General features: G+C 39.8%; 1 protein-coding gene and 33 non-coding genes across 34 annotated transcripts in view; all 34 read right to left on the reverse strand.

Annotated features, from left to right (window-relative positions):
* Positions 1-20,740, reverse strand: part of LOC102801971 (xaa-Pro aminopeptidase 1-like) — a 183,737-nt gene that overhangs the window by 85,856 nt on the left and 77,141 nt on the right. The gene's annotated exons all lie outside the window — the stretch shown is intronic.
* Positions 1,321-1,408, reverse strand: TRNAY-GUA (transfer RNA tyrosine (anticodon GUA)). Its single transcript is given in 2 exon segments — positions 1,321-1,356; positions 1,372-1,408. It is a non-coding gene; the product is annotated as a tRNA-Tyr (tRNA).
* On the reverse strand, positions 2,046-2,133 carry TRNAY-GUA (transfer RNA tyrosine (anticodon GUA)). The gene is given in 2 exon segments: positions 2,046-2,081; positions 2,097-2,133. It is a non-coding gene; the product is annotated as a tRNA-Tyr (tRNA).
* Positions 2,409-2,496, reverse strand: TRNAY-GUA (transfer RNA tyrosine (anticodon GUA)). Its single transcript is given in 2 exon segments — positions 2,409-2,444; positions 2,460-2,496. It is a non-coding gene; the product is annotated as a tRNA-Tyr (tRNA).
* Positions 2,772-2,859, reverse strand: TRNAY-GUA (transfer RNA tyrosine (anticodon GUA)). The gene is given in 2 exon segments: positions 2,772-2,807; positions 2,823-2,859. It is a non-coding gene; the product is annotated as a tRNA-Tyr (tRNA).
* Positions 4,378-4,465, reverse strand: TRNAY-GUA (transfer RNA tyrosine (anticodon GUA)). Its single transcript is given in 2 exon segments — positions 4,378-4,413; positions 4,429-4,465. It is a non-coding gene; the product is annotated as a tRNA-Tyr (tRNA).
* Positions 5,062-5,149, reverse strand: TRNAY-GUA (transfer RNA tyrosine (anticodon GUA)). Its single transcript is given in 2 exon segments — positions 5,062-5,097; positions 5,113-5,149. It is a non-coding gene; the product is annotated as a tRNA-Tyr (tRNA).
* TRNAY-GUA (transfer RNA tyrosine (anticodon GUA)) lies at positions 5,424-5,511 on the reverse strand. The gene is given in 2 exon segments: positions 5,424-5,459; positions 5,475-5,511. It is a non-coding gene; the product is annotated as a tRNA-Tyr (tRNA).
* TRNAY-GUA (transfer RNA tyrosine (anticodon GUA)) lies at positions 6,668-6,755 on the reverse strand. The gene is given in 2 exon segments: positions 6,668-6,703; positions 6,719-6,755. It is a non-coding gene; the product is annotated as a tRNA-Tyr (tRNA).
* TRNAY-GUA (transfer RNA tyrosine (anticodon GUA)) lies at positions 7,031-7,118 on the reverse strand. Its single transcript is given in 2 exon segments — positions 7,031-7,066; positions 7,082-7,118. It is a non-coding gene; the product is annotated as a tRNA-Tyr (tRNA).
* On the reverse strand, positions 7,394-7,481 carry TRNAY-GUA (transfer RNA tyrosine (anticodon GUA)). Its single transcript is given in 2 exon segments — positions 7,394-7,429; positions 7,445-7,481. It is a non-coding gene; the product is annotated as a tRNA-Tyr (tRNA).
* On the reverse strand, positions 7,757-7,844 carry TRNAY-GUA (transfer RNA tyrosine (anticodon GUA)). The gene is given in 2 exon segments: positions 7,757-7,792; positions 7,808-7,844. It is a non-coding gene; the product is annotated as a tRNA-Tyr (tRNA).
* Positions 8,119-8,206, reverse strand: TRNAY-GUA (transfer RNA tyrosine (anticodon GUA)). Its single transcript is given in 2 exon segments — positions 8,119-8,154; positions 8,170-8,206. It is a non-coding gene; the product is annotated as a tRNA-Tyr (tRNA).
* TRNAY-GUA (transfer RNA tyrosine (anticodon GUA)) lies at positions 8,482-8,569 on the reverse strand. Its single transcript is given in 2 exon segments — positions 8,482-8,517; positions 8,533-8,569. It is a non-coding gene; the product is annotated as a tRNA-Tyr (tRNA).
* On the reverse strand, positions 8,845-8,932 carry TRNAY-GUA (transfer RNA tyrosine (anticodon GUA)). Its single transcript is given in 2 exon segments — positions 8,845-8,880; positions 8,896-8,932. It is a non-coding gene; the product is annotated as a tRNA-Tyr (tRNA).
* TRNAY-GUA (transfer RNA tyrosine (anticodon GUA)) lies at positions 9,208-9,295 on the reverse strand. The gene is given in 2 exon segments: positions 9,208-9,243; positions 9,259-9,295. It is a non-coding gene; the product is annotated as a tRNA-Tyr (tRNA).
* TRNAY-GUA (transfer RNA tyrosine (anticodon GUA)) lies at positions 9,570-9,657 on the reverse strand. The gene is given in 2 exon segments: positions 9,570-9,605; positions 9,621-9,657. It is a non-coding gene; the product is annotated as a tRNA-Tyr (tRNA).
* On the reverse strand, positions 10,296-10,383 carry TRNAY-GUA (transfer RNA tyrosine (anticodon GUA)). The gene is given in 2 exon segments: positions 10,296-10,331; positions 10,347-10,383. It is a non-coding gene; the product is annotated as a tRNA-Tyr (tRNA).
* TRNAY-GUA (transfer RNA tyrosine (anticodon GUA)) lies at positions 10,659-10,746 on the reverse strand. The gene is given in 2 exon segments: positions 10,659-10,694; positions 10,710-10,746. It is a non-coding gene; the product is annotated as a tRNA-Tyr (tRNA).
* Positions 12,834-12,921, reverse strand: TRNAY-GUA (transfer RNA tyrosine (anticodon GUA)). Its single transcript is given in 2 exon segments — positions 12,834-12,869; positions 12,885-12,921. It is a non-coding gene; the product is annotated as a tRNA-Tyr (tRNA).
* Positions 13,197-13,284, reverse strand: TRNAY-GUA (transfer RNA tyrosine (anticodon GUA)). Its single transcript is given in 2 exon segments — positions 13,197-13,232; positions 13,248-13,284. It is a non-coding gene; the product is annotated as a tRNA-Tyr (tRNA).
* Positions 13,560-13,647, reverse strand: TRNAY-GUA (transfer RNA tyrosine (anticodon GUA)). Its single transcript is given in 2 exon segments — positions 13,560-13,595; positions 13,611-13,647. It is a non-coding gene; the product is annotated as a tRNA-Tyr (tRNA).
* Positions 13,923-14,010, reverse strand: TRNAY-GUA (transfer RNA tyrosine (anticodon GUA)). The gene is given in 2 exon segments: positions 13,923-13,958; positions 13,974-14,010. It is a non-coding gene; the product is annotated as a tRNA-Tyr (tRNA).
* TRNAY-GUA (transfer RNA tyrosine (anticodon GUA)) lies at positions 16,096-16,183 on the reverse strand. The gene is given in 2 exon segments: positions 16,096-16,131; positions 16,147-16,183. It is a non-coding gene; the product is annotated as a tRNA-Tyr (tRNA).
* On the reverse strand, positions 16,459-16,546 carry TRNAY-GUA (transfer RNA tyrosine (anticodon GUA)). Its single transcript is given in 2 exon segments — positions 16,459-16,494; positions 16,510-16,546. It is a non-coding gene; the product is annotated as a tRNA-Tyr (tRNA).
* TRNAY-GUA (transfer RNA tyrosine (anticodon GUA)) lies at positions 17,184-17,272 on the reverse strand. Its single transcript is given in 2 exon segments — positions 17,184-17,219; positions 17,235-17,272. It is a non-coding gene; the product is annotated as a tRNA-Tyr (tRNA).
* TRNAY-GUA (transfer RNA tyrosine (anticodon GUA)) lies at positions 17,547-17,634 on the reverse strand. Its single transcript is given in 2 exon segments — positions 17,547-17,582; positions 17,598-17,634. It is a non-coding gene; the product is annotated as a tRNA-Tyr (tRNA).
* Positions 17,910-17,997, reverse strand: TRNAY-GUA (transfer RNA tyrosine (anticodon GUA)). Its single transcript is given in 2 exon segments — positions 17,910-17,945; positions 17,961-17,997. It is a non-coding gene; the product is annotated as a tRNA-Tyr (tRNA).
* Positions 18,273-18,360, reverse strand: TRNAY-GUA (transfer RNA tyrosine (anticodon GUA)). The gene is given in 2 exon segments: positions 18,273-18,308; positions 18,324-18,360. It is a non-coding gene; the product is annotated as a tRNA-Tyr (tRNA).
* Positions 18,635-18,722, reverse strand: TRNAY-GUA (transfer RNA tyrosine (anticodon GUA)). Its single transcript is given in 2 exon segments — positions 18,635-18,670; positions 18,686-18,722. It is a non-coding gene; the product is annotated as a tRNA-Tyr (tRNA).
* Positions 19,362-19,449, reverse strand: TRNAY-GUA (transfer RNA tyrosine (anticodon GUA)). Its single transcript is given in 2 exon segments — positions 19,362-19,397; positions 19,413-19,449. It is a non-coding gene; the product is annotated as a tRNA-Tyr (tRNA).
* On the reverse strand, positions 19,725-19,812 carry TRNAY-GUA (transfer RNA tyrosine (anticodon GUA)). Its single transcript is given in 2 exon segments — positions 19,725-19,760; positions 19,776-19,812. It is a non-coding gene; the product is annotated as a tRNA-Tyr (tRNA).
* TRNAY-GUA (transfer RNA tyrosine (anticodon GUA)) lies at positions 20,088-20,175 on the reverse strand. Its single transcript is given in 2 exon segments — positions 20,088-20,123; positions 20,139-20,175. It is a non-coding gene; the product is annotated as a tRNA-Tyr (tRNA).
* Positions 20,451-20,538, reverse strand: TRNAY-GUA (transfer RNA tyrosine (anticodon GUA)). The gene is given in 2 exon segments: positions 20,451-20,486; positions 20,502-20,538. It is a non-coding gene; the product is annotated as a tRNA-Tyr (tRNA).

A 20,740-nucleotide genomic window follows, 5' to 3' on the forward strand; every position in this document is an offset into this window, starting at 1 on the left:
CCCTTTGACATTGAATGTCTCATTATGATGTCACCGTTTTGACGTTTGTGCAATCATATATTGAGTAACGCAATCAGAACATGCGCCATTGTCAATTGAAAACACTTTCATGAATTACGTAATCGACGATGCAGTACGCAATCAAAACTTGCGCCACTCGAATTTGAAAACAATCATTAATGACGTAATCGACTATGAAGTACTAGTACAATTTACGCAAAACAGGACACGTCCTTCGAGCCGAATTAGAACCAGCGACCTAAGGATAACAGCAAATAACCACTACAGTCCTCCGCTCTACCAACTGAGCTATCGAAGGGATGACATATAGTTATTATATCAAACACGATGACCCCAATTATACCCTTTGACATTGAATGTCTCATTTTGATGTCATCGTTTTGACGTTTGTGCAATCATATATTGAGTAACGCAATCAGAACATGCGCCATTTTAAATTGAAAACACTTTCATGAATTACGTAATCGACGATGCAGTACGCATTCAAAACTTGCGCAACTCGAATTTGAAAACAATCATTAATGACGTAATCGACCATGAAGTACTAGTACAATTTACGCAAAACAGGACTCGTCCTTCGAGCCGGATTAGAACCAGCGACCTAAAGATAACAGCAAATGACCACTACAGTCCTCCGCTCTACCAACTGAGCTATCGAAGGGATGACATGTAGTCACTATGTCAAACATGATGAGTCCAATTCTGCCTTTTGACATTGAATGTCTCATTATGATGTCACCGTTTTGACGTTTGTGCAATCATATATTGAGTAACGCAATCAGAACATGCGCCATTTTCAATTGAAAACACTTTCATGAATTACGTAATCGATGATGCATTACGCAATCAAAACTTGCGCCACTCGAATTTGAAAACAATCATTAATGACGTAATCGACCATGAACTACTAGTACAATTTACGCAAAACAGGACACGTCCTTCGAGCCGGATTCGGACCAGCGACCTAAGGATAACAGCAAATGACCACTACAGACCTCCGCTCTACCAACTGAGCTATCGAATGGATGACATGTAGTTATTATGTCAAACATGATGAGTCCAATTCTGCCCTTTGACATTGAATGTCTCATTATGATGTCACCGTATTGACGTTTGTGCATTCATATATTGAGTAACGCAATCAGAACATGCGCCATTTTAAATTGAAAACACTTTCATGAATTACATAATCGACGATGCAGTATGCAATCAAAACTTGCGCCACTCGAATTTGAAAACAATCATTAATGACGTAATCGACTATGAAGTACTAGTACAATTTACGCAAAACAGGACACGTCCTTCGAGCCGGATTCGAACCAGCGACCTAAGGATAACAGCAAATGACCACTACAGTCCTCCGCTCTACCAACTGAGCTATCGAAGGGATGACATGTAGTCATTATGTCAAACATGATGAGTCCAATTCTGCCCTTTGACATTGAATGTCTATTATGATGTCACCGTTTTGACGTTTGTGCAATCATATATTGAGTAACGCAATCAGAACATGCGCCATTGTCAATTGAAAACACTTTCATGAATTACGTAATCGACGATGCAGTACGCAATCAAAACTTGCGCCACTTGAATTTGAAAACAATTCATTAATGTCGTAACCGACCACGCAGTATTAGTACAATTTACGCAAAACAGGACACGTTCTTCGAGCCGGATTCGAACCAGCGACCTAATGATAACAGCAAATGACCACTACAGTCCTCCGCTCTACCAACTGAGCTATCGAAGGGATGACATGTAGTCATTATATCAAACATGATGACCCCAATTATACCCTTTGACATTGAATGTGTCATTTTGATGTCACCGTTTTGACGTTTGTGCAATCATATATTGAGTAACGCAATCAGAACATGGCCATTTTAAATTGAAAACACTTTCATGAATTACGTAATCGACGATGCAGTACGCATTCAAAACTTGCGCAACTCGAATTTGAAAACAATCATTAATGACGTAATCGACCATGAAGTACTAGTACAATTTACGCAAAACAGGACACGTCCTTCGAGCCGGATTCGAACCAGCGACCTAAGGATAACAGCAAATGACCACTACAGTCCTCCGCTCTACCAACTGAGCTATCGAAGGGATGACATGTAGTCATTATGTCAAACATGATGAGTCCAATTCTGCCCTTTGACATTGAATGTCTCATTATGATGTCACCGTTTTGACGTTTGTGCAATCATATATTGAGTAACGCAATCAGAACATGCGCCATTTTCAATTGAAAACACTTTCATGAATTACGTAATCGACGATGCAGTACGCAATCACAACTTGCGCCACTCGAATTTGAAAACAATCATTAATGACGTAATCGACTATGAAGTACTAGTACAATTTACGCAAAACAGGACACGTCCTTCAAGCCGGATTCGAACCAGCGACCTAAGGATAAAAGCAAATGACCACTACAGTCCTCCGCTCTACCAACTGAGCTATCAAAGGGATGACATGTAGTCATTATGTCAAACATGATGAGTCCAATTCTGCCCTTTGACATTTAATGTCACATTATGATGTCACCGTTTTGACGTTTGTGCAATCATATATTGAGTAACGCAATCAGAACATGCGCCATTTTCAATTGAAAACACTTTCATGAATTACGTAATCGACGATGCAGTACGCAATCAAAACTTGCGCCACTCGAATTTGAAAACAATCATTAATGACGTAATCGACCATGAACTACTAGTACAATTTACGCAAAACAGGACACGTCCTTCGAGCCGGATTTGAACCAGCGACCTAAGGATAACAGCAAATGACCACTACAGTCCTCCGCTCTACCAACTGAGCTATCGAAGGGATGACATGTAGTCATTATATCAAACACGATGACCCCAATTATACCCTTTGACATTGAATGTCTCATTATGATGTCACCGTTTTGACGTTTGTGCAATCATATATTGAGTAACGCAATCAAAACATGCGCCATTGTCAATTGAAAACACTTTCATGAATTACGTAATCGACAATGCAGTACGCAATCAAAACATGCGCCACTTGAATTTGAAAACAATTCATTAATGTCGTAACCGACCACGCAGTATTAGTACAATTTACGCAAAACAGGACACGTTCTTCGAGCCGGATTCGAACCAGCGACCTAATGATAACAGCAAATGACCACTACAGTCCTCCGCTCTACCAACTGAGCTATCGAAGGGATGACATGTAGTCATTATATCAAACATGATGACCCCAATTATACCCTTTGACATTGAATGTCTCATTTTGATGTCACCGTTTTGACGTTTGTGCAATCATATATTGAGTAACGCAATCAGAATATGGCCATTTTAAATTGAAAACACTTTCATGAATTACGTAATCGACGATGCAGTACGCATTCAAAACTTGCGCAACTCGAATTTGAAAACAATCATTAATGACGTAATCGACCATGAAATACTAGTACAATTTACGCAAAACAGGACACGTACTTCGAGCTGGATTCGAACCAGCGACATAAGGATAACAGCAAATGACCACTACAGTCCTCCGCTCTACCAACTGAGCTATCAAAGGGATGACATGTAGTCATTATATCAAACACGATGACCCCAATTATACCCTTTGACATTGATTGTCTCATTTTGATGTCACCGTTTTGACGTTTGTGCAAGCATATATTGGGTAACGCAATCAGAACATGGCCATTTTAAATTGAAAACACTTTCATGAATTACGTAATCGACGATGCAGTAAGCAATCAAAACTTGCGCAACTCGAATTTGAAAACAATCATTAATGACGTAATCGACTATGAAGTACTAGTACAATTTACGCAATACAGGACACGTCCATCGAGCCGTATTCGAACCAGCGACCTAAGGATAACAGCAAATAACCACTACAGTCCTCCGCTCTACCAACTGAGCTATCGAAGGGATGACATGTAGTCATTATATCAAACACGATGACCCCAATTATACCCTTTGACATTGAATGTTTCATTTTGATGTCACCGTTGTGACGTTTGTGCAATCATATATTGAGTAACGCAATCAGAACATGCGCCATTTTCAATTGAAAACACTTTCATGAATTACGTAATCGACGATGCAGTACGCAATCAAAACTTGCGCCACTCGAATTTGAAAACAATCATTAATGATGTCACCGTTTTGACGTTTGTGCAATCATATATTGAGTAACGCAATCAGAACATGCGCCATTTTAAATTGAAAACACTTTCATGAATTACATAATCGACGATGCAGTATGCAATCAAAACTTGCGCCACTCGAATTTGAAAACAATCATTAATGACGTAATCGACTATGAAGTACTAGTACAATTTACGCAAAACAGGACACGTCCTTCGAGCCGGATTCGAACCAGCGACCTAAGGATAACAGCAAATGACCACTACAGTCCTCCGCTCTACCAACTGAGCTATCGAAGGGATGACATGTAGTCATTTTTTCTCATTTTGATGTCACCGTTTTGACGTTTGTGCAATCATATATTGAGTTACGCAATCTGAACATGGCCATTTTAAATTGAAAACTCTTTCATGAATTACGTAATCGACGATGCAGTAAGCAATCAAAACTTGCGCAACTCTCAATTTGAAAACAATCATTAATGACGTAATCGACCATGAAGTACTAGTACAATTTACGCAAAACAGGACACGTACTTCGAGCTGGATTCGAACCAGCGACATAAGGATAACAGCAAATGACCACTACAGTCCCCCGCTCTACCAACTGAGCTATCAAAGGGATGACATGTAGTCATTATATCAAACACGATGACCCCAATTATACCCTTTGACATTGATTGTCTCATTTTGATGTCACCGTTTTGACGTTTGTGCAAGCATATATTGAGTAACGCAATCAGAACATGGCCATTTTAAATTGAAAACACTTTCATGAATTACGTAATCGACGATGCAGTAAGCAATCAAAACTTGCGCAACTCGAATTTGAAAACAATCATTAATGACGTAATCGACTATGAAGTACTAGTACAATTTACGCAATACAGGACACGTCCTTCGAGCCGGATTCGAACCAGCGACCTAAGGATAACAGCAAATAACCACTACAGTCCTCCTCTCTACCAACTGAGCTATCGAAGGGATGACATGTAGTCATTATATCAAACACGATGACCCCAATTATACCCTTTGACATTGAATGTTTCATTTTGATGTCACCGTTTTGACGTTTGTGCAATCATATATTGAGTAACGCAATCAGAACATGGCCATTTTAAATTGAAAACACTTTCATGAATTACGTAATCGACGATGCAGTAAGCAATCAAAACTTGCGCAACTCGAATTTGAAAACAATCATTAATGACGTAATCGACCATGAAGTACTAGTACAATTTACGCAAAACAGAACACGTCTTTCGAGCCGGATTCGAACCAGCGACCTAAGGATAACAGCAAATGACCACTACAGTCCTCCGCTCTACCAACTGAGCTATCGAAGGGATGACATATAGTCAGTATGGCAAACATGATGAGTCCAATTCTGCCCTTTGACATTGAATGTCTCATTATGATGTCACCGTTTTGACGTTTGTGCAATCATATATTGAGTAACGCAATCAGAACATGCGCCATTTTCAATTGAAAACATTTTCATGAATTACGTAATCGACGATGCAGTACGCAATCAAAACTTGCGCCACTCGAATTTGAAAACAATCATTAATGATGTCACCGTTTTGACGTTTGTGTAATCATATATTGAGTAACGCAATCAGAACATGCGCCATTTTAAATTGAAAACACTTTCATGAATTACATAATCGACGATGCATTATGCAATCAAAACTTGCGCCACTCGAATTTGAAAACAATCATTAATGACGTAATCGACTGTGAAGTACTAGTACAATTTACGCAAAACAGGAAACGTCCTTCGAGACGGATTCGAACCAGCGACCTAAGGATAACAGCAAATGACCACTACAGTCCTCCGCTCTACCAACTGAGCTATCGAAAGGATGACATGTAGTCATTATGTCAAACATGATGAGTCCAATTCTGCCCTTTGACATTGAATGTCTCATTATGATGTCACCGTTTTGACGTTTGTGCAAACATATATTGAGTAACGCAATCAGAACATGCGCCATTTTCAATTGAAAACACTTTCATGAATTACATAATCGACGATGCAGTACGCAATCAAAACTTGCGCCACTCGAATTTGAAAACAATCATTAATGACGTAATAGACTATGAAGTACTAGTAAAATTTACGCAAAACAGGACACGTCCTTCGAGGCGGATTCGAACCTGCGACCTAAGGATACCAGCAAATGACCACCACAGTTCTCCGCTCTACCAACTGAGCTATCGAAGGGATGACATGTAGTCATTATGTCAAACATGATGAGTCCAATTCTGCCCTTTGACATTTAATGTCTCATTATGATGTCATCGTTTTGACGTTTGTGCAATCATATATTGAGTAACGCAATCAGAACATGCGCCATTTTCAATTGAAAACACTTTCATGAATTACGTAATCGACGATGCAGTACGCAATCAAAACTTGCGCCACTCGAATTTGAAAACAATCATTAATGACGTAATCGACCATGAACTACTAGTACAATTTACGCAAAACAGGACACGTTCTTCGAGCCGGATTTGAACCAGCGACCTAAGGATAACAGCAAATGACCACTACAGTCCTCCGCTCTACCAACTGAGCTATCGAAGGGATGACATGTAGTCATTATATCAAACACGATGACCCCAATTATACCCTTTGACATTGAATGTCCCATTATGATGTCACCGTTTTGACGTTTGTGCAATCATATATTGAGTAACGCAATCAGAACATGCGCCATTTTCAATTGAAAACACTTTCATGAATTACATAATCGACGATGCAGTACGCAATCAAAACTTGCGCCACTTGAATTTGAAAACAATCATTAATGACGTAATCGACCTTGAAGTACTAGTATAATTTACGCAAAACTGGACACGTCCTTCGAGCCGGATTCGAACCAGCGACCTAAGGATAACAGCAAATGACCACTACAGTCCTCCGCTCTACCAACTGAGCTATCGAAGGGATGACATGTAGTCATTATGTCAAACATGATGAGTCCAATTCTGCCCTTTGACATTGAATGTCTCATTATGATGTCACCGTTTTGACGTTTGTGCAATCATATATTGAGTAACGCAATCAGAACATGCGCCATTTTCAATTGAAAACACTTTCATGAATTACGTAATCGACGATGCAGTAAGCAATAAAAACTTGCGCAACTCGAATTTGAAAACAATCATTAATGACGTAATCGACCATGAAGTACTAGTACAATTTACGCAAAACAGGACACGTTCTTCGAGCCGGATTTGAACCAGCGACCTAAGGATAACAGCAAATGACCACTACAGTCCTCCGCTCTACCAACTGAGCTATCGAAGGGATGACATGTAGTCATTATATCAAACACGATGACCCCAATTATACCCTTTGACATTGAATGTCCCATTATGATGTCACCGTTTTGACGTTTGTGCAATCATATATTGAGTAACGCAATCAGAAAATGCGCCATTGTCAATTGAAAACACTTTCATGAATTACGTAATCGACGATGCAGTACGCAATCAAAACTTGCGCAACTCGAATTTAAAAACAATCATTAATGACGTAATCGACCATGAAGTACTTGTACAATTTACGCAAAACAGGACACGTCCTTCGAGCCGGATTCGAACCAGCGACCTAAGGATAACAGCAGATGACCACTACAGTCCTCCGCTCTAGCAACTGAGCTATCGAAGGGATGATATGTAGTCATTATGTCAAACATGATGAGTCCAATTCTGCTCTTTGACATTGAATGTCTCATTATGATGTCACCGTTTTGACGTTTGTGCAATCATATATTGAGTAACGCAATCAGAACATGGCCATTTTATATTGAAAACACTTTCATGAATTACGTAATCGACGATGCAGTAAGCAATCAAAACTTGCGCAACTCGAATATGAAAACAATCATTAATGACGTAATCGACCATGAAGTACTAGTACAATTTACGCAAAACAGGACACGTCCTTCGAGCCGTATTCGAACCAGCGACCTAAGGATAACAGCAAATAACCACTACAGTCCTCCGCTCTACCAACTGAGCTATCGAAGGGATGACATGTAGTCATTATATCAAACACGATGACCCCAATTCTGCCCTTTGGCATTGAATGTCTCATTATGATGTCACCGTTTTGACGTTTGTGCAATCATATATTGAGTAACGCAATCAGAACATGCGCCATTTTAAATTGAAAACACTTTCATGAATTACGTAATCGACGATGCAGTACGCATTCAAAACTTGCGCAACTCGAATTTGAAAACAATCATTAATGACGTAATCGACCATGAAGTACTAGTACAATTTACGCAAAACAGGACACGTCCTTCGAGCCGGATTCGAACCAGCGACCTAAGGATAACAGCAAATGACCACTACAGTCCTCCGCTCTACCAACTGAGCTATCGAAGGGATGACATTTAGTCATTATGTCAAACATGTTGAGTCCAATTCTGCCCTTTGACATTGAATGTCTCATTATGATGTCACCATTTTGACGTTTGTGCAATCATATATTGAGTAACGCAATCAGAACATGCGCCATTTTCAATTGAAAACACTTTCATGAATTACATAATCGACGATGCAGTACGCAATCAAAACTTGCGCCACTTGAATTTGAAAACAATCATTAATGACGTAATCGACCATGAAGTACTAGTATAATTTACGCAAAACTGGACACGTCCTTCGAGCCGGATTCAAACCAGCGACCTAAGGATAACAGCAAATGACCACTACAGTCCTCCGCTCTACCAACTGAGCTATCGAAGGGATGACATGTAGTCATTATGTCAAACATGATGAGTCCAATTCTGCCCTTTGACATTGAATGTCTCATTATGATGTCACCGTTTTGACGTTTGTGCAATCATATATTGAGTAACGCAATCAGAACATGCGCCATTTTCAATTGAAAACACTTTCATGAATTACGTAATCGACGATGCAGTAAGCAATAAAAACTTGCGCAACTCGAATTTGAAAACAATCATTAATGACGTAATCGACCATGAAGTACTAGTACAATTTACGCAAAACAGGACACGTCCTTCGAGCCGGATTCGAACCAGCGACCTAAGGATAACAGCAAATGACCATTACAGTCCTCCGCTCTACCAACTGAGCTATCGAAGGGATGACATGTAGTCATTATGTCAAACATGATGAGTCCAATTCTGCTCTTTGACATTGAATGTCTCATTATGATGTCACCGTTTTGACGTTTGTGCAATCATATATTGAGTAACGCAATCAGAACATGGCCATTTTATATTGAAAACACTTTCATGAATTACGTAATCGACGATGCAGTAAGCAATCAAAACTTGCGCAACTCGAATTTGAAAACAATCATTAATGACGTAATCGACTATGAAGTACTAGTACAATTTACGCAAAACAGGACTCGTCCTTCGAGCCGGATTCGAACCAGCGACCTAAGGATAACAGCAAATGACCACTACAGTCCTCCGCTCTACCAACTGTGCTATCGAAGGGATGACATGTAGTCATTATGTCAAACATGATGAGTCCAATTCTGCCCTTTGACATTGAATGTCTCATTATGATGTCACCGTTTTGACGTTTGTGCAATCATATATTGAGTAACGCAATCAGAACATGCGCCATTGTCAATTGAAAACACTTTCATGAATTACGTAATCGACGATGCAGTACGCAATCAAAACTTGCGCCACTCGAATTTGAAAACAATCATTAATGACGTAATCGACTATGAAGTACTAGTACAATTTACGCAAAACAGGACACGTCCTTCGAGCCAAATTCGAACCAGCGACCTAAGGATAACAGCAAATAACCACTACAGTCCTCCGCTCTACCTACTGAGCTATCGAAGGGATGACATGTAGTCATTATATCAAACACGATGACCCCAATTATACCCTTTGACATTGAATGTCTCATTTTGATGTCACCGTTTTGACGTTTGTGCAATCATATATTGAGTAACGCAATCAGAACATGCGCCATTGTCAATTGAAAACACTTTCATGAATTACATAATCGACGATGCAGTACGCAATCAAAACTTGCGCCACTTGAATTTGAAAACAATCATTAATGACGTAATCGACCATGAAGTACTAGTATAATTTACGCAAAACTGGACACGTCCTTCGAGCCGGATTCGAACCAGCGACCTAAGGATAACAGCAAATGACCACTACAGTCCTCCGCTCTACCAACTGAGCTATCGAAGGGATGACATGTAGTCATTATGTCAAACATGATGAGTCCAATTCTGCCCTTTGACATTGAATGTCTCATTATGATGTCACCGTTTTGACGTTTGTGCAATCATATATTGAGTAACGCAATCAGAACATGCGCCATTTTCAATTGAAAACACTTTCATGAATTACGTAATCGACGATGCAGTAAGCAATAAAAACTTGCGCAACTCGAATTTGAAAACAATCATTAATGACGTAATCGACCATGAAGTACTAGTACAATTTACGCAAAACAGGACACGTCCTTCGAGCCGGATTCGAACCAGCGACCTAAGGATAACAGCAAATGACCATTACAGTCCTCCGCTCTACCAACTGAGCTATCGAAGGGATGACATGTAGTCATTATGTCAAACATGATGAGTCCAATTCTGCTCTTTGACATTGAATGTCTCATTATGATGTCACCGTTTTGACGTTTGTGCAATCATATATTGAGTAACGCAATCAGAACATGGCCATTTTATATTGAAAACACTTTCATGAATTACGTAATCGACGATGCAGTAAGCAATCAAAACTTGCGCAACTCGAATTTGAAAACAATCATTAATGACGTAATCGACCATGAAGTACTAGTACAATTTACGCAAAACAGGACACGTCCTTCGAGCCGTATTCGAACCAGCGAACTAAGGATAACAGCAAATGACCACTACCGTCCTCCGCTCTACCAACTGAGCTATCAAAGGGATGACATGTAGTCATTATATCAAACATGATGAGTCAAATTCTGCCCTTTGACATTGAATGTCTCATTATGATGTCACCGATTTGACGTTTGTGCAATCATATATTGAGTAACGCAATCAGAACATGCGCCATTGTCAATTGAAAACACTTTCATGAATTACGTAATCGACGATGCAGTACGCAATCAAAACTTGCGCCACTCGAATTTGAAAACAATCATTAATGACGTAATCGACTATGAAGTACTAGTACAATTTACGCAAAACAGGACACGTCCTTCGAGCCGGATTCGCAGCGACCTAAGGATAACAGCAAATAACCACTACAGTCCTCCGCTCTACCAACTGAGCTATCGAAGGGATGACATGTAGTCATTATATCAAACACGATGACCCCAATTCTGCCCTTTGACATTGAATGTCTCATTATGATGTCACCGTTTTGACGTTTGTGCAATCATATATTGAGTAACGCAATCAGAACATGCGCCATTTTAAATTGAAAACACTTTCATGAATTACATAATCGACGATGAAGTACGCAATCAAAACTTGCGCCACTTGAATTTGAAAACAATTCATTAATGACGTAACCGACCTGCATGTATTAGTACAATTTAAGCAAAACAGGACACGTTCTTCGAGCCGGATTCGAACCAGCGACCTAAGGATAACAGCAAATGACCACTACAGACCTCCGTTCTACCAACTGAGCTATCGAATGGATGACATGTAGTCATTATGTCAAACATGATGAGTCCAATTCTGCCCTTTGACATTGAATGTCTCATTATGATGTCACCGTTTTGACGTTTGTGCAATCATATATTGAGTAACGCAATCAGAACATGCGCCATTTTAAATTGAAAACACTTTCATGAATTACGTAATCGACGATGCAGTATGCAATCAAAACTTGCGCCACTCGAATTTGAAAACAATCATTAATGACGTAATCGACTATGAAGTACTAGTACAATTTACGCAAAACAGGACTCGTCCTTCGAGCCGGATTCGAACCAGCTACCTAAGGATAACAGCAAATGACCACTACAGTCCTCCGCTCTACCAACTGTGCTATCGAAGGGATGACATGTAGTCATTATGTCAAACATGATGAGTCCAATTCTGCCCTTTGACATTGAATGTCTCATTATGATGTCACCGTTTTGACGTTTGTGCAATCATATATTGAGTAACGCAATCAGAACATGCGCCATTGTCAATTGAAAACACTTTCATGAATTACGTAATCGACGATGCAGTACGCAATCAAAACTTGCGCCACTCGAATTTGAAAACAATCATTAATGACGTAATCGACTATGAAGTACTAGTACAATTTACGCAAAACAGGACACGTCCTTCGAGCCAAATTCGAACCAGCGACCTAAGGATAACAGCAAATAACCACTACAGTCCTCCGCTCTACCTACTGAGCTATCGAAGGGATGACATGTAGTCATTATATCAAACACGATGACCCCAATTATACCCTTTGACATTGAATGTCTCATTTTGATGTCACCGTTTTGACGTTTGTGCAATCATATATTGAGTAACGCAATCAGAACATGCGCCATTGTCAATTGAAAACACTTTCATGAATTACGTAATCGACGATGCAGTACGCAATCAAAACTTGCGCCACTCGAATTTGAAAACAATCATTAATGACGTAATCGACTATGAAGTACTAGTACAATTTACGCAAAACAGGACACGTCCTTCGAGCCGGATTCGAACCAGCGACCTAAGGATAACAGCAAATAACCACTACAGTCCTCCGCTCTACCAACTGAGCTATCGAAGGGATGACATGTAGTTATTATATCAAACACGATGACCCCAATTATACCCTTTGACATTGAATGTCTCATTTTGATGTCACCGTTTTGACGTTTGTGCAATCATATATTGAGTAACGCAATCAGAACATGCGCCATTTTAAATTGAAAACACTTTCATGAATTACGTAATCGACGATGCAGTACGCATTCAAAACTTGCGCAACTCGAATTTGAAAACAATCATTAATGACGTAATCGACCATGAAGTACTAGTACAATTTACGCAAAACAGGACACGTCCTTCGAGCCGGATTAGAACCAGCGACCTAAGGATAACAGCAAATGACCACTACAGTCCTCCGCTCTACCAACTGAGCTATCGAAGGGATGACATGTAGTCATTATGTCAAACATGATGAGTCCAATTCTGCCTTTTGACATTGAATGTCTCATTATGATGTCACCGTTTTGACGTTTGTGCAATCATATATTGAGTAACGCAATCAGAACATGCGCCATTTTCAATTGAAAACACTTTCATGAATTACGTAATCGACGATGCAGTACGCAATCAAAACTTGCGCCACTCGAATTTGAAAACAATCATTAATGACGTAATCGACTATGAAGTACTAGTACAATTTACGCAAAACAGGACTCGTCCTTCGAGCCGGATTCGAACCAGCGACCTAAGGATAACAGCAAATGACCACTACAGTCCTCCGCTCTACCAACTGAGCTATCGAAGGGATGACATGTAGTCATTATGTCAAACATGATGAGTCCAATTCTGCCTTTTGACATTGAATGTCTCATTATGATGTCACCGTTTTGACGTTTGTGCAATCATATATTGAGTAACGCAATCAGAACATGCGCCATTTTCAATTGAAAACACTTTCATGAATTACGTAATCGACGATGCAGTACGCAATCAAAACTTGCGCCACTCGAATTTGAAAACAATCATTAATGACGTAATCGACCATGAACTGCCAGTACAATTTACGCAAAACAGAACACGTCCTTCGAGCCGGAATTGAACCAGCGACCTAAGGATAACAGCAAATGACCACTACAGTCCTCCGCTCTACCAACTGAGCTATCGAAGGGATGACATGTAGTCATTATATCGAACACGATGACCCCAATTATACCCTTTGACATTGAATTTCCCATTATGATGTCACCGTTTTGACGTTTGTGCAATCATATATTGAGTAACGCAATCAGAAAATGCGCCATTGTCAATTGAAAACACTTTCATGAATAACGTAATCGACGATGCAGTACGCAATCAAAACTTGCGCCACTTGAATTTGAAAACAATTCATTAATGACGTAACCGACCATGCAGTATTAGTACAATTTACGCTAAACAGGACACGTTCTTCGAGCCGGATTCGAACCAGCGACCTAAGGATAACAGCAAATGACCACTACAGACCTCCGCTCTACCAACTGAGCTATCGAATGGATGACATGTAGTCATTATGTCAAACATGATGAGTCCAATTCTGCTCTTTGACATTGAATGTCTCATTATGATGTCACCGTTTTGACGTTTGTGCAATCATATATTGAGTAACGCAATAAGAACATGGCCATTTTATATTGAAAACACTTTCATGAATTACGTAATCGACGATGCAGTAAGCAATCAAAACTTGCGCAACTCGAATTTGAAAACAATCATTAATGACGTAATCGACCATGAAGTACTAGTACAATTTACGCAAAACAGGACACGTCCTTCGAGGCGTATTCGAACCAGCGACCTAAGGATAACAGCAAATGACCACTACAGTCCTCCGCTCTACCAACTGAGCTATCAAAGGGATGACATGTAGTCATTATATCAAACATGATGAGTCAAATTCTGCCCTTTGACATTGAATGTCTCATTATGATGTCACCGATTTGACGTTTGTGCAATCATATATTGAGTAACGCAATCAGAACATGCGCCATTGTCAATTGAAAACATTTTCATGAATTACGTAATCGACGATGCAGTACGCAATCAAAACTTGCGCCACTCGAATTTGAAAACAATCATTAATGACGTAATCGACTATGAAGTACTAGTACAATTTACGCAAAACAGGACACGTCCTTCGAGCCGGATTCGCAGCGACCTAAGGATAACAGCAAATAACCACTACAGTCCTCCGCTCTACCAACTGAGCTATCGAAGGGATGACATGTAGTCATTATATCAAACACGATGACCCCAATTCTGCCCTTTGACATTGAATGTCTCATTATGATGTCACCGTTTTGACGTTTGTGCAATCATATATTGAGTAACGCAATCAGAACATGCGCCATTTTAAATTGAAAACACTTTCATGAACTACATAATCGACGATGCAGTATGCAATCAAAACTTGCGCCACTCGAATTTGAAAACAATCATTAATGACGTAATCGACTATGAAGTATTAGTACAATTTACGCAAAACAGGACACGTTCTTCGAGCCGGATTCGAACCAGCGACCTAATGATAACAGCAAATGACCACTACAGTCCTCCGCTCTACCAACTGAGCTATCGAAGGGATGACATGTAGTCATTATGTCAACATGATGAGTCCAATTCTGCCCTTTGACATTGAATGTCTATTATGATGTCACCGTTTTGACGTTTGTGCAATCATATATTGAGTAACGCAATCAGAACATGCGCCATTGTCAATTGAAAACACTTTCATGAATTACGTAATCGACGATGCAGTACGCAATCAAAACTTGCGCCACTTGAATTTGAAAACAATTCATTAATGTCGTAACCGACCACGCAGTATTAGTACAATTTACGCAAAACAGGACACGTTCTTCGAGCCGGATTCGAACCAGCGACCTAATGATAACAGCAAATGACCACTACAGTCCTCCGCTCTACCAACTGAGCTATCGAAGGGATGACATGTAGTCATTATATCAAACATGATGACCCCAATTATACCCTTTGACATTGAATGTGTCATTTTGATGTCACCGTTTTGACGTTTGTGCAATCATATATTGAGTAACGCAATCAGAACATGGCCATTTTAAATTGAAAACACTTTCATGAATTACGTAATCGACGATGCAGTACGCATTCAAAACTTGCGCAACTCGAATTTGAAAACAATCATTAATGACGTAATCGACCATGAAGTACTAGTACAATTTACGCAAAACAGGACACGTCCTTCGAGCCGGATTCGAACCAGCGACCTAAGGATAACAGCAAATGACCACTACAGTCCTCCGCTCTACCAACTGAGCTATTGAAGGGATGACATGTTGTCATTATGTCAAACATGATGAGTCAAATTTTGCCCATTGACATTGAATGTCTCAGTATGATGTCACCGTTTTGACGTTTGTGCAATCATATATTGAGTAACGCAATCAGAACATGCGCCATTTTCAATTGAAAACACTTTCATGAATTACGTAATCGACGATGCAGTACGCAATCAAAACTTGCGCCACTCGAATTTGAAAACAATCATTAATGACGTAATCGACTATGAAGTACTAGTACAATTTACGCAAAACAGGACACGTCCTTCAAGCCGGATTCGAACCAGCGACCTAAGGATAACAGCAAATGACCACTACAGTCCTCCGCTCTACCAACTGAGCTATCGAAGGGATGACATGTAGTCATTATATCAAACATGATGACCCCAATTATACCCTTTGACATTGAATGTCTCATTTTGATGTCACCGTTTTGACGTCTGTGCAATCATATATTGAGTAACGCAATCAGAACATGGCCATTTTAAATTGAAAACACTTTCATGAATTACGTAATCGACAATGCAGTACGCAATCAAAACTTGCGCCACTTGAATTTGAAAACAATTCATTAATGTCGTAACCGACCACGCAGTATTAGTACAATTTACGCAAAACAGGACACGTTCTTCGAGCCGGATTCGAACCAGCGACCTAATGATAACAGCAAATGACCACTACAGTCCTCCGCTCTACCAACTGAGCTATCGAAGGGATGACATGTAGTCATTATATCAAACATTATGACCCCAATTATACCCTTTGACATTGAATGTCTCATTTTGATGTCACCGTTTTGACGTTTGTGCAATCATATATTGAGTAACGCAATCAGAACATGGCCATTTTAAATTGAAAACACTTTCATGAATTACGTAATCGACGATGCAGTACGCATTCAAAACTTGCGCCACTCGAATTTGAAAACAATCATTAATGACGTAATCGACCATGAACTACTAGTACAATTTACGCAAAACAGAACACGTCCTTCGAGCCGGATTTGAACCAGCGACCTAAGGATAACAGCAAATGACCACTACAGTCCTCCGCTCTACCAACTGAGCTATCGAATGGATGACATGTAGTCATTATGTCAAACATGATGAGTCCAATTCTGCCCTTTGACATTTAATGTCACATTATGATGTCACCGTTTTGACGTTTGTGCAATCATATATTGAGTAACGCAATCAGAACATGCGCCATTTTCAATTGAAAACACTTTCATGAATTACGTAATCGACGATGCAGTACGCAATCAAAACTTGCGCCACTCGAATTTGAAAACAATCATTAATGACGTAATCGACCATGAACTACTAGTACAATTTACGCAAAACAGGACACGTCCTTCGAGCCGGATTTGAACCAGCGACCTAAGGATAACAGCAAATGACCACTACAGTCCTCCGCTCTACCAACTGAGCTATCGAAGGGATGACATGTAGTCATTATATGAAACACGATGACCCCAATTATACCCTTTGACATTGAATGTCTCATTATGATGTCACCGTTTTGACGTTTGTGCAATCATATATTGAGTAACGCAATCAAAACATGCGCCATTTTAAATTGAAAACACTTTCATGAATTACATAATCGACGATGCAGTATGCAATCAAAACTTGCGCCACTCGAATTTGAAAACAATCATTAATGACGTAATCGACTATGAAGTACTAGTACAATTTACGCAAAACAGGACACGTCCTTCGAGCCGGATTCGAACCAGCGACCTAAGGATAACAGCAAATGACCACTACAGTCCTCCGCTCTACCAACTGAGCTATCGAAGGGATGACATGTAGTCATTATGTCAAACATGATGAGTCCAATTCTGCCCTTTGACATTTAATGTCACATTATGATGTCACCGTTTTGACGTTTGTGCAATCATATATTGAGTAACGCAATCAGAACATGTGCCATTTTCAATTGAAAACACTTTCATGAATTACGTAATCGACGATGCAGTAAGCAATAAAAACTTGCGCAACTCGAATTTGAAAACAATCATTAATGACGTAATCGACCATGAAGTACTAGTACAATTTACGCAAAACAGGACACGTCCTTCGAGCCGGATTCGAACCAGCGACCTAATGATAACAGCAAATGACCACTACAGTCCTCCGCTCTACCAACTGAGCTATCGAAGGGATGACATGTAGTCATTATATCAAACATGATGACCCCAATTATACCCTTTGACATTGAATGTCTCATTTTGATGTCACCGTTTTGACGTTTGTGCAATCATATATTGAGTAACGCAATCAGAACATGGCCATTTTAAATTGGAAACACTTTCATGAATTACGTAATCGACGATGCAGTACGCATTCAAAACTTGCGCCACTCGAATTTGAAAACAATCATTAATGACGTAATCGACCATGAACTACTAGTACAATTTACGCAAAACAGAACACGTCCTTCGAGCCGGATTTGAACCAGCGACCTAAGGATAACAGCAAATGACCACTACAGTCCTCCGCTCTACCAACAGAGCTATCGAAGGGATGACATGTAGTCATTATATCAAACACGATGACCCCAATTATACCCTTTGACATTGAATTTCCAATTATGATGTCACCGTTTTGACGTTTGTGCAATCATATATTGAGTAACGCAATCAGAACATGCGCCATTTTAAATTGAAAACACTTTCATGAATTACATAATCGACGATGCAGTACGCAATCAAAACTTGCGCCACTTGAATTTGAAAACAATTCATTAATGACGTAACCGACCTGCATGTATTAGTACAATTTACGCAAAACAGGACACGTTCTTCGAGCCGGATTCGAACCAGCGACCTAAGGATAACAGCAAATGACCACTACAGACCTCCGTTCTACCAACTGAGCTATCGAATGGATGACATGTAGTCATTATGTCAAACATGATAAGTCCAATTCTGCCCTTTGACATTGAATGTCTCATTATGATGTCACCGTTTTGACGTTTGTGCAATCATATATTGAGTAACGCAATCAGAACATGCGCCATTTTCAATTGAAAACACTTTCATGAATTACGTAATCGACGATGCAGTACGCAATCAAAACTTGCGCCACTCGAATTTGAAAACAATCATTAATGACGTAATCGACTATGAAGTACTAGTACAATTTACGCAAAACAGGACACGTCCTTCATGCCGGATTCGAACCAGCGACCTAAGGATAACAGCAAATGACCACTACAGTCCTCCGCTCTACCAACTGAGCTATCGAAGGGATGACATGTAGTCATTATGTCAAACATGATGAGTCCAATTCTGCCCTTTGACATTTAATGTCACATTATGATGTCACCGTTTTGACGTTTGTGCAATCATATATTGAGTAACGCAATCAGAACATGCGCCATTTTCAATTGAAAACACTTTCATGAATTACGTAATCGACGATGCAGTACGCAATCAAAACTTGCGCCACTCGAATTTGAAAACAATCATTAATGACGTAATCGACCATGAACTACTAGTACAATTTACGCAAAACAGGACACGTCCTTCGAGCCGGATTTGAACCAGCGACCTAAGGATAACAGCAAATGACCACTACAGTCCTCCGCTCTACCAACTGAGCTATCGTAGGGATGACATGTAGTCATTATATGAAACACGATGACCCCAATTATACCCTTTGACATTGAATGTCTCATTATGATGTCACCGTTTTGACGTTTGTGCAATCATATATTGAGTAACGCAATCAAAACATGCGCCATTTTAAATTGAAAACACTTTCATGAATTACATAATCGACGATGCAGTATGCAATCAAAACTTGCGCCACTCGAATTTGAAAACAATCATTAATGACGTAATCGACTATGAAGTACTAGTACAATTTACGCAAAACAGGACACGTCCTTCGAGCCGGATTCGAACCAGCGACCTAAGGATAACAGCAAATGACCATTACAGTCCTCCGCTCTACCAACTGAGCTATCGAAGGGATGACATGTAGTCATTATATCAAACACGATGACCCCAATTATACCCTTTGACATTGAATTTCCCATTATGATGTCACCGTTTTGACGTTTGTGCAATCATATATTGAGTAACGCAATCAGAACATGCGCCATTTTCAATTGAAAACACTTTCATGAATTACGTAATCGACGATGCAGTAAGCAATAAAAACTTGCGCAACTCGAATTTGAAAACAATCATTAATGACGTAATCGACCATGAAGTACTAGTACAATTTACGCAAAACAGGACACGTCCTTCGAGCCGGATTCGAACCAGCGACCTAAGGATAACAGCAAATGACCATTACCGTCCTCCGCTCTACCAACTGAGCTATCGAAGGGATGACATGTAGTCATTATATCAAACACGATGACCCCAATTATACCCTTTGACATTGAATGTCTCATTATGATGTCACCGTTTTGACGTTTGTGCAATCATATATTGAGTAACGCAATCAGAACATGCGCCATTGTCAATTGAAAACACTTTCATGAATTACGTAATCGACGATGCAGTAAGCAATCAAAACTTGCGCAACT

The sequence above is a fragment of the Saccoglossus kowalevskii genome, chromosome 11, assembly GCF_978046115.1.
Source record: "Saccoglossus kowalevskii chromosome 11, keSacKowa6.1, whole genome shotgun sequence".
Classification (NCBI taxonomy): domain Eukaryota; kingdom Metazoa; phylum Hemichordata; class Enteropneusta; family Harrimaniidae; genus Saccoglossus; species Saccoglossus kowalevskii.